This window comes from Tupaia chinensis, unplaced genomic scaffold (genome assembly GCF_000334495.1).
Source record: "Tupaia chinensis unplaced genomic scaffold, TupChi_1.0 Scaffold000090_1, whole genome shotgun sequence".
Taxonomy (NCBI): domain Eukaryota; kingdom Metazoa; phylum Chordata; class Mammalia; order Scandentia; family Tupaiidae; genus Tupaia; species Tupaia belangeri.
In genome coordinates, this window is record NW_006159552.1 from 1,131,702 (window position 1) to 1,143,815 (window position 12,114).

Below are 12,114 nucleotides of genomic sequence, written 5' to 3' on the forward strand. Positions count from 1 at the left end.
CTTCTTGGGGGGTGATTTCTCACTTTCTTTTTCTCTCTCTTTGGTGAGCTCATGAGCCCTACAGCAAGCAAGCAAGCAAACAAACAACAACAAAAAGCCCAAAACAAAGCCTCTCTTCAAAATAAAAGAGAGAGATGGACAAATAGGACCATGGTAAGGAGTGATGGGGCCATGTGACTTTTCTCAAGGTGACCAGTAGCTGAGTGTCAAATCAAAGAATGTAGGAAGAAGTTGGACAGCTAGACTGGCATGAAGTTTCCAAAGCTCTTCTTTATCAATCTATGGAATTTGAGTGGTTACTCCTCATAGCCCACTCCTCACCACTCCTAGTCCCTATTCACCTAAATAGGCCCTTGTGGCCATGTTCATACCAATATATGATTCTTCAGATTAAGGTCACACGGCTGGCCAGTGTTCCACAGTTCTGTAGCTGGACTATGCCAGGAAGATTTCCCTCCTAAGAATCTGGAATAGAAACTGAAGTGATTAAATAGACGTGGTTAGAAGTTTAACGGAGAAGACACCAAATTTGGGGAACAGAGGAGCAGCTGCCTTTTGCCCAGTGCCTTAAGAAGTAGAGAAAGTCTCTCTCTCAATCTCTGCCATCTTTCCCAGGGAGAGATAGTGAGTTTCAGAAAAAATAGACAGAAAACTATTAGGGAATTTAGAATTTGTATCAGAAACCTTAACCTTCAGCCTTTCCGTAGGCCCTGGTGGTTGCGGTCGAAATGGGTAAGTTCATGAAACCCGGGCAAGTGGTGTTGGTGCTGGCCGGACGCTACTCTGGACGCAAAGCCATCATCGTGAAAAACATTGATGATGGCACCTCAGATCGCCCCTACAGCCACGCTCTTGTGGCTGGAATTGACCGCTATCCCCGCAAAGTGACAGCTGCCATGGGCAAGAAGAAAATCGCCATGAGGTCAAAGATCAAGTCTTTTGTGAAGGTTTATAACTGCAGTCACCTCATGCCCACAAGGCACTCTGTGGATATTCCCTTGGACAAAACTGTGGTCAACAAGGATGTCTTCAGAGACCCTGCTCTTAAACGCAAGGCCCAGCAGGAGACAAAGGTCAAGTTCGAAGAGAGGTACAAGACAGGCAAGAACAAGTGGTTCTTCCAGAAGCTGTGGTTTTAGATGCTTTATGTTTCAGTCATTAAAAAGGTGGAAAAGAAAAAAGAAAAGAAAAGAAAAGAAACCTTAACCTTCAATGCGACCATATGTGGTGATAGGGACTTTACAGAGGTAAGTGAAATGAAATGAAATCATAGAGTAGGGTCCTGAGGAACAGACATCAGGGGAGAGAAAAGGTCATGGGAGGACATAGTGAGAAAGAGCAGTCTATGAGAGACCAGGTAAATTCAACCCTGCCTGCACCTTGATCTTGCTTGGATTTTTAGTCTTGAGAACTGTGGGGAAATAATTTTCTATTGTTTAAGTCATCGAATCTCTCGTATTTTGTTATGGTGGCCCTATTAAGCTAATGCACACACACACACACACACACACACACACACACACACAGAGAGAGAGAGAGAGAGAGAGAAACTGAACCAGAGATAAACAGAGGGACAGAGAAAAGTAAAGAGAAGTAAGGACAAGAGAATTCTGGGATGTCAGAGAGAGAAGCAGAAAAGGCGACTCTCCTGGTTTTAGATTATTTTCATTCCCTTCTTCTTGTCCCTTGTGTGGCTTGACTATACTTTTCTCCTTAGGCTCTATAATGTTCCCCCTGTATCCTTATGTAACCATTTTCTTTTCTCAAGATATTTCTAATGAATTTGTTACTTGCAAGACAAAGGAAGAGGGGCCTATTTAGGAGGTCATGATCTTAGTTTTAGGCAAGTGGAGTTTGCCAAACCTAGAAGTTGAGTTTGCTAAACTGCCCAGTAAACGGCTTAAGAGCAGACTTCATGGTAGAAGGATTAGAGTTCATGGCATAAAAATGTCTTTGGGAGACAGTTTCTTGAAGAAGAATCATGAACTTAACCCTGGGCCTGGAACACATGTTGTATTCAATAGTTATATGTTAAATAAATAAGTAAAGATTTGTTTGCTACTTGGTTTTCATAGTGGATGATTTTGTAATACCTTAATGATTCCTATTATAAGCAGAAACTCTCCTTTTAGAGACTTGTTAATGAAGGAGTAGAGGCCACAAGAGAGAAAGTTTATCGTGTACAGACTCCAGAAAATTCCCTGGAAGAGTATCTCTTTTCTTGCTAATTCAGCTCACAAAAATCTCTAACATTAACTATTTTTCTTCTAAGTTTTTTCTTCCTATTCTAAAGCAAAGTGGGACAAGGAGTATAGTTTAAAGTTGATTTTTTTTTTCAAAGTTTATTTTTCTCATGAGCAGAAAGAGAGAGAGAGGTTCTCTCTTCCTTGGTGTTGCCAGTGGAGGTGGCGGCCATCATCTATCCAGCATCATGGCTGCTCTCAGACCCCTTGGGAAGCCCAAGATCCTCAAAAAGAGGACTAAGCAGTTCAGCTGGCACCAGTCAGACCGATATGTCAAAATCAAGTACAATTGGTGGAAACCCAGAGGTATTGACAATAAGGTGTGGAGAAGATTCAAGGGTCAGATCTTGATGCCCAACTGCGATTATGGGAGCAACAAGAAAACAAAGCACACGCTTCCCAGTGGCTTCCGGAAGTTCCTGGTCCATCACATTCAAGAGCTGGAAGTGTTGCTGAAGTGCAGTAAGTCTTACTGTGCTGAGCTCATACACAATGTTTCCTCCAAGAATGCAAGGCCATCGTGGAAACAGCAGCCCACTTGGCCCTCAGAGTCACCAATCCCAACGCCATGCTGCAAAGCAAAGAAAATGAGTAGACAGCTCATGTGCACGTTTTATTTGTTTCTAAATGAAACTGTAAATCCCCTCAAAAATAAAAAGAGAGAGACAGAGAGACTTAATGCCATGATCCACTCCCAGCTTCAGCCAACCCTAGATCATGGGCAAGTGCATGCCTGGTGTATTCAGGGAAGTCTCTGGATGTAAATCCAGAACCTTCTCATGTGGGTCAGTCTTACAGAGTGTTAGGTTACTGCTAAGCCACCATGTAGCCCCTCAAACTTTCTTCTAAGGACTTGATATGTAAACTTCAATATACTTGCACTCTGGACTGTTGGAAAAATCTGTATTTTTAAGAATTAACATTGGTTAATAAAAATATCAGCTCAAAAATGAAGCTCATTTGGATTCTTTTTTTAAGCTGCTCCATAATTCTAAAACTTGCCTGGTTTCCAGGTGTTTTCTTTTGGGGCCTAAGGGCCTAAAATGTAACTTAAAAACAAGTTGGGAAGAATATACTTGCCAGTAAACTTAATTGGGAGCAAAGATTTGTAGTGTATCTATAGACCATGCAACTATGCTGAAAGAAAACCTGAAGAAGATTAAAGTGACCAAATTACGGAAGTAACTGATTTGGAAAAGATTCACATGGCAGATTGAGGGGCCTAGTGGTTGTACTCGGGTTTAAGAAACATAAGTGATTTTGGCCACTTTACCTGCTTTGAAAACCACACAAAATAGTTTTTCCATTTTACTTAGGGCTTGGAACATTTATGTTGAAAATAACTTCAAACAGATGTGTTTCATTTCAGAGTCCTACCAGAAGAACACGTCTGCTCCTCTGCAGGGTAAAGTGACACATAACCCCTGGAAAATGGGAGCCCTTATGTGACAGTGCGATTTATCTTATTTCCCTCCAGATTGGGAAACAGTCAAACCCAAGTGAGACGGGCCACAAATGGCTTTGAAGACATGCTGGGTTTCATAAAAACTGAAATACAAGATTAAACGTGGTAATCCAGAGAGGTTATTGAGCTTCAGGAAAGAAGGAGGTCGGAGAGGAAAAGGGTAGAACATTTGAGAGAGAAGACCTGCTTGAAAAATCTCTGAACTTGGTTTAGCTTGATATTTTACTTTGTAGTCTTTTAGAATCCTTTTTAGTGAGGGCTGGGCATGTTATTTTTCTCATTTTTAAGGTGCTGGTTATAACTATTACCCACATCACCACCACTACCAACATCACCACCACCACTACCGCCATCACTACCACCATCTTCAGCTCCACCATCATCACCATCAGCAATACCACCATTATCACCACCATCCTCACCTCTACTGTCATTAACATCACCCATTATCACCACTGCCAACCTCACTCCCACCACTCCCACCACCACCAAACTACCCTCAACGTTTAAAGGCAGACATCTCAGGCTAAAAATAAAAACAAAATATTACCATGGTAGAAGTCTGTCTGCATTGATTTATGTTTACTAAGCCTGGTGACAAAGGTTGAAATTCTAATTTAATCCCTATCTCTTACAAAATTCCTCCAAATCTGCCCTTTTCCTATGTCAGGGAGTCTACATGAAAGTCAGGTCTTGTTTGGCATTGGACTCCACAATTCAGCCAAACCCTTACTTGAGGAACTTAATTTATTTCGATTCTGTATCTCATGGATGTTCCTCACATGTTTACTTAACTATGGGCTTTGTATTTGCTTTGGCTCACGCAGCATCACACAGTTACACAAAAGGAAATAGCTCTGTGTTTTCTAAGTTGTTAATGCGAAAGATAGCGTTTACTCTTGTGTATCTTGAGGACAAATTCAGCTTCAGAACATGTGCCAGCAAACGCATGGACGTTTTGGGCTGAAATTTTCAGAGATCATGACTACTGTCTAGTGTGGAGCACACTTAGTAGAAATCATATATCAGAATTAGCCAGCCTGGTTTCAACATTTGAAAATGCGCCTTTGGTGCTGTTTTGAAGTATTTGTGCTCCTTGAGAAGTGTGCTTCTTTTTTCTATACTGCAATATTGTAGTAAACCATCACTATTGCTGAGATCTGCGCTGCAGAATGCATTTTTCTGAGTGGGGGCCCTGTGGGTTAGAAGTAAACGTAAAAATACAAAAAATTAACCAGAAACACACAAAGACATAAAAGTATAGAAAAGCAAAAATTGGGTGGGCCCAACTTCTCTGATGGAGAAAGCCACGACCTTGAACCAGTCTCAGGTTTATTATTTTATAGGGCAAAAAATGGGAGAAGAGGAAATGAAAAGCAAAGCCAGTTGTTTTCAGATGTTAATTGACTGATGATGAGAAAACAACTGGAGTCATGTGGTTTCTTCTGATCTTATGGGATGAAATCTGAATAACACATGTGGCTTCCTTAGACAGATACTGCTTTGTGTATCAGCAGCTAGCATATTTGTATGTTAATTGCTTTCATCACTATGCAAATGAAGCTCACAAATCGTGTTTCTGCATATGTCTGAAGGTCACCATGTTTGTCCAGAATGGCCACTCTCTACAACTACCACTATCATCACCATGTAGAATTGATAATATTGGTTATATAATTGCTACAGTATTGGTGATATTATTATATAGTATTGGTTATCTAATACTATTTATTTAATATTTATTAAGTAAAAATACAAAGTTTATCAATCACCTTATTTTTTTCTGAAATTTAGACTGTGTCTTGCTATGTCATGAGTCTCCTGCCTCAGTCTCCTAAGTAACTAGGATTACAGGTTGTGCTAATGCAGATTGGGCCACCATCTTGATATAAAAATTCTGCCAGGCAATTTAACGTAAGAACCATAAGCATGGACCAGCTGAAGGCATGGTGGTTAAGTCAGCTGGATCCCACATGGCTGATTGCACAGTTTGGGTTTCTGACCTGGTGGCTTGAAAAACACACTGGGTTTTGTGTGCATGCCTAAAATTCCTAGAGGGGAGAGGAGAAAGAATTGCAGCATGACTATCCTCCCTGGGGGGCCTCTTTCTCACATTCTCTCTTCCTTTCTCTATCAGTCTCTCTCTGGTGAGTGCATACGCCGTATAGTAAATATTTTAAAAATTCATAAACTCATTTATTACTCCAAGAAAATTACAAAGCAGGTGAGTAATTTTCATGGTGCTTGACACATAATAGGTACTGCAGAATTATGGGCCATGATGATAACTATCACAGTGCCTAAACTAGAGACGTGACAGCACATGCCACTGATTCAGTTAGTGAGTGTGAAAAGTAGCTCCATGACACTCTAACGCCCACCTTCCCAACTCTAGAAATGTTCTCCTATGACAGGGGGTCACACATCTGTACCATAGATCAATAAAACTAATACGGGCCCCCTCTTATTTCATTCCCAGGCCCCTTTGGAACCCATAAAGTGAGAGAACATTCCATGGCTTTGGGACAAAACTAAGTGAAACCCAAGAAACCAAACCTGGAATCTTGGATTAGTCCAAGTAGCATTGTTACCCACCTAGAGCCAACTCTGGGGAAAACAGATAACGTAATTCTCCTCAAAGAAACCCCCTCTCCTGTAATCTACACACATGCATGCATGTGCACACACGTGTACATGTGCACACACACAAACACATATGCACACATAGGTACACACCCAGCCGTACATCTTCAGGGGTTGCCTTTCTCTTTTCCCTAATCCCCAAAACTTATCATTCTTCTTACTAATGACCGGACTGGAAGGTAGAAAGTTCCTACCTCCAGTAGGAAGACTTCAGACCAGCCCAGAGTGGCACTGGTGACCTGCAGCTTCAGTAGGAGCTGGGCTTCCACGGAGAGTGAGCGCTCTTCTGAAGTCCTGGAGATGACGTCCTTCATCAGGACATGGGCCTTGACTCAAAGAATCTTGGTGTCCTTTTTAGATTTTTTGATTAGCTCATTAACTTCTCCCTATATATATATATATATATTTTTTTTTTTCTTGGAGAGATTTTCACTGTAGGGAGCGTGCGCTCGCCAGACAGACAGAGAGAGACATAGGAGACAGAAAGCGAGAAATCACCCCCCAGGGGGGATGGTCACACCACAATCCCTTCTCCTCGCCTCTCGGGATCTTGGGCACGCACGTACACGCGCCCGGCGTGAGTTTTAAGCCACCAGTCCGGGACACGAACCGCGGTCGACTACGTGGGAGTCCAGCGACATAGCCATTATGCTAACTGCTGGTTCCCTTCTCCCTATATTTTTTAACTTTCTACTTTGAAATAACTAGATCCACAGGAAGCTGCAAAAATCATAGAGTCTTATTCTCTTTTTTTTGGAGAGGTTTTTGCTATAGGGTGCGTGCGTTCGCCAGACAGACAGACAGAAAGTGAGAAATCACCCCCCAGGGGGATGGTCATGCCACAATCCCTTCTCCTCCATTCTCCTCTCAGGATCTTGGGCACACATGCCTGGCGTGAGTTTTAAGCCACCGGGTGCGGAATGCGAACCACGGTCGACTACGTGCGAGTCCAGTGACATAGCCATTACACTAACTGCTGGTCCCCCTCATTTTAGAAATGCTAAAATGTGAGGACACTATGCATTTTATAATAGGACACTACGCATCTTAAAACAGTCTATATCTTAGAATATGTAATCTCACTTTTAAAATAGACTTAGTGGTTACTGTAAATTGGATTGCTTTATTCAATTCTACCTCCATCTACTTGTTGCTGGTGTATAAAAATTAAAGGGAGGGGGTCAAGGAGAAAAAGAAGAAAAACATTTAAGGAGCACAAAAATGGAAAATTGTTGACAATAACATGTAGGATTGTACCTTTAACTGGACTAATACAAAGTGTATGCATGCTGGCAAAAATGTAAAAAAAATAAACTAAAAATAAATAAATAAAATAGATTTAGTGAGATTTAAGGTATGTACCCAAGGTCATGGTCATCCCTGGTGGTATCAGAGTTTACACAGCTACCAGATTCTGGCCTGCCTAGAAAGTTTCTTCTATTCTCTGGCCTTTAGTGGCCTTGTGTAGGTTGGTTCTATCTCTTTGGATTATTAGAAGCTTCTTAATCTCATAAAATTAAGCATAAAATTGCCATATGATCTAGCAATTCCACTTCTAAGCATACATAGCCCAGAGAACTGAAAGTAGGGACTTTAACAGTTATTTATTCACACAAGTTCGTAACCAAAAATGTGGAAATAGGCCAAGTGTTTATTGACCGATGAATAGACAAAAGAAATATGGTGTATATATCCTTGGAGTATTATTTAGCCTTAAGAAGGGAAAGAAATTCTAACACATGCTGCAATGTGGGTAAACCTTGACAACCAATACACCATCACATATATATAACACATGCTCATTTTCGAAATGCTCAAATGTGAAGACACTATGCATTTTATAATAAGACACTACGCATCGTAAAATAGGCTACATCTTAGAATATGTCATCTCACTTTTAAAATAGATGTAGTGGTTATTGAAAATTGTATTTGTGGTGTTCTGCGAAACAGGTTGGACACAAAAGGACAAAAATACTGTATGATGCCACTTATACGAGGTCCCCAAAGTAGCCAAATCCACAGAGACAGAAAGTGGAATGATGGTGCTAGGAATTGGAAGAGGGGGTCATTGGGATTTAGTGTTTCCTGGGTACAGAGTTTCAGTTTGGGCAGACGAATACTGTGCTAGAGGTGGATGGTGGTGAGGGTTGTATACCAATAAAATGTGCTGAATCCCACAGAACTGTACACTTCGAAATGGTTAAGATGGGGCCAGCCAGTGGTGCGGTGGCTAAGGTAACTTGATCCCACATGGATGATTGCATAGTTCGCGTACCAGACCTGGTGGCTTGAAACATATGCTGGGCATGCCTAAAGTCCTGAAAAGCAGGAAAAATAGAGAAGGAATTGCAGTGTGACCATTCCTCGGTGGTGGTGGTGGTGGGAGGTGCTTTCTCATTTTCTTTAGCTCTCTCTGTTTCTCTCTGTCGACAGTTAAGATAGCAAATTTCACGTTACGTGTGTTTGTGCATTTTTTTAAATTGCTAGAGTGGTTGTGTACTAGCCAGGGAGACAGCGAGACAGAAGTGTTGCTCCCTGTGGCAAAGATGCATGCAAAGTATTGGGGGACCAGCAGTTAGCGTAATGGCTATGTTGCTGGACTCCCACGTAGTTGACCATGGTTCAAGTCCCGGACCCGGTGGCTTAAACTCAGGCCAGGCGCATGTGCGTGCGTGCCCAAGATCCCGAGAGGAGAATGGAGGAGAAGGGATTGTGGCGTAGCCATCCCCTCTGGGGGGTGATTTCCTGCTTTCTGTCTCTCTGTCACTCTCTGTCTGGTGAGCGCACGTGCCCTATAGCAAAAATCTCCCCCCCCCCAAAAAAAAGTATTGGGTAGTCTGAAAAGTCATGATGTGTTTTTGAATTAAAAAAAAGAAAAAAGAAAAATACGTCATGCCTGTCATGCCTTTTCTGATGACACAATAACTATTTGTTTGCAGAGGAATAGGTATGTAAATTGTGATATAACCACACCATGTAATTCTTTGCAATCACAAAAAGGAAAAGAATGGCCGCTACAATGACAGGTCACTTGGGTGCATTTCCATGGGGAATCTTCTTTAAAAAAAAATTTGCCAGGGGCCAGAGGTAGTGTGGTGGCTAAGGCGCTGGATTCCCACATGGCTGACCATGGTTTGAGTCCTGGACCTGGCAGTTTGCTTTCTCACTTTCCTTCTCTCTCTCTCTCTCTCTGTCTTTCTCTGGTCAACGTCAGTAAATTAAAATAATAAAAAATAAATAAAAACTTTAAAAAAATTTTTGCCAGAGGGCATGGGTTCTTGCCAGAGAGAGAAAGAGAGAGGCAGACGGAGAAAACACTTGCAAATGGGGCATGGTTGTGTTGCAGTTCTTTCTCCTCCATTTCGTTATCCTGTTGGAATTTGAGGCATGTACACAGAAACACCCAATGTGTTTTTCAAGCCCCTAGGGCTGATATTCAAGGGGCAGTCAGTCACGTGGGAGCTGGTTTGCCTAACCACTAAGCTATGGTCTTCCATTCGAAGACTCCCCATGTGGCCCTTGCGGGGAGTCTTGGAATTGATACAAGTAAGGTGTGGAGAAGTATGAATACTGATTCTGTATTTATAAAACAAACAGTGGAAAGTCTCTACATGTGCGTATATAACAGATGATTGTGCAAATACTAATGGGTGCTGAGGGATATGTGCCAAGTGGATGCTGGAGGTAGGGGCAGGCAGAAGATGCTACAGGGGTGCCAGCAGGTGGCGTGGTGACTAAGAATGTTGGACTCCCACATGGCCTACTGCGTTTTGAGTCTCAGAACAGGTGGTTTGCTTTCTCTCTCTCTGTTCCTCACTGGTCAAATTCAAATCAGTACATACGGGACCGGGAGGTGGCATGGTGGTTGAAGACTGACCACAGTTCGAGTCCTGGGCCAGGCAGCTTGCTCTCTATCTCTCTCTTTCTATCTATCTCTATTTCTGTCTCTCTCTCTGGTCAAAATTGAAAAATAATGATAATAAATTTTTAAAAGTAAATAAAGTTTTAAAAAATAATTCTTAAAAAAATTTTTAAAAATAAGATGCCACAGGGAAGACAATTATATATATATATATATACACACACATATATATATATATAACACACACACATACATATACATACACACACACACGTATATACACACATCATACAGATATATGTATATGTGATCCCATTTATGTAAAATCCTTTATATCTATCATTTATGTTTCTTTTCTTTTCTTTTATTTGAGAGAGATTTTTGCTAAAGGATGTGTGCACTCACTGGAGAGACAGAGAGACAGAAAGTGAGAAAGAAATCACCACCCCCTCCCCCGGTGGGGGGATGACCATGCCACAATTCCTTGTTCTCCATCCCCCTCTTGGGATTTTGGGCATGTCTGCATGTATATCTGGCCTGAGTTTTAAGCCACTGGGTGCGGGACTTGAACTGCAGTAGACTATGTGGGAGTCCAGCAATGTAACCAGTATGCTATCTGCTGGTCTCTATCATCAATGTTTCTATCTATCTCTCTATCCATCTACCGGCAATAAGAAATTAGGTAAAAGAACTTGATCTCTCCAAATTGGTAGCAAATATATTAGGTCAAACACTTTAAGTCCAGAAGGCTTGTCACAAATTAATGTGCACAAAAGAAATCTACTTCCATGGAAAGAAACACTATTTTATGTGTACAGATAATTGTTTATATTTATTTATCAGCAAGGAGAAAACGTGGGCATGCATTTATCAGGTTTTTTAAAAGAGTGTCTTAGTTTTGTTTGAATAAATCTTTGTCCTCTGAAATGAATCAGAGGTCTTTCGAGGTACACAGAAAAGCTCCACTTGTGGTCTGACCATTTTGCCTAGAAAAAAGGCATGGCACAAGGTCCTCAAGCCTGAGATAAAACAGCTACTGGAAATTAATCAGAGGGCGTCCTGTGGTAACTGATGGCCACCTTTTTTGATCAAAACCCCTTTCTTGCCAAGATGGTTCTGTGTGGCATGTGCGATTGTGAGGTTCATTTAACAAGCAGTTGCAACTAGTAAACTAAACTTCAGGATAAACGAATAGTTAGAATGTGGGTCCAGCCCTTCCAACGTGTCTGGGTACATCTAGTAAGGCTCATTCTCCACTTACTAGTTTTTAGTTCTAATGGGAACTTGTGCATATCTGAGCCCTCTTGGCTGCCATTGAGGCTGTGGCACATTGGTGGATGACATACCTGACCCTAACATCTGCTAGAGTTTCATAGGAATCTGGAAAGCCAGAGTTCTGGGAGGGCTGACATTTTTGTGGGCTCCGAATAGAAGATTAAGATGAGGGCAGGCATTAGAAACATTCTTTTCCTGGTTATTGGATGGGGTTAAATGGATGGTCTTTTTTTAGCAACGTCAATGCTCCTAGGTCTCTTTCCTGCAGCTCTATCCTTTACTCTTATTCTTCATGGTGACACTCAGGACAGGAATTGCTGTCTTATTGCATGACCACAAATTTTAAAAGTCTATTCTGCTTTGAGCATGCAATGGAAGAACGTGGAAACTTGTGTCTGGTCTTCATCACAAGACGTAAATAAAGAAATGCGTGTCATGAGCTGCCTTATGTTAGCATCCTGTGAGAATTCTCTAGGGCTTCAAGTTCCCTGCACTGGACAATCTGCCTATGATGACTGGAACAATTAAGAGAAAGAAGGAAAGAAGAGCATTCCTGGGGTGGTGGAGCCAGCTCGCTGTTACCGTGGAGTGCTTGCCAGACGCTGCCGCTGGACGCCGCTGCC

General features: G+C 41.8%; 2 pseudogenes; both read left to right on the forward strand.

Annotated features, from left to right (window-relative positions):
- The first annotated feature begins 728 nt into the window (after positions 1-728).
- LOC102484825 (60S ribosomal protein L27 pseudogene) lies at positions 729-1,139 on the forward strand (annotated as a pseudogene).
- A 1,292-nt stretch (positions 1,140-2,431) lies between these two features.
- On the forward strand, positions 2,432-2,838 carry LOC102479783 (60S ribosomal protein L32 pseudogene; annotated as a pseudogene).
- Positions 2,839-12,114: the final 9,276 nt, after the last annotated feature.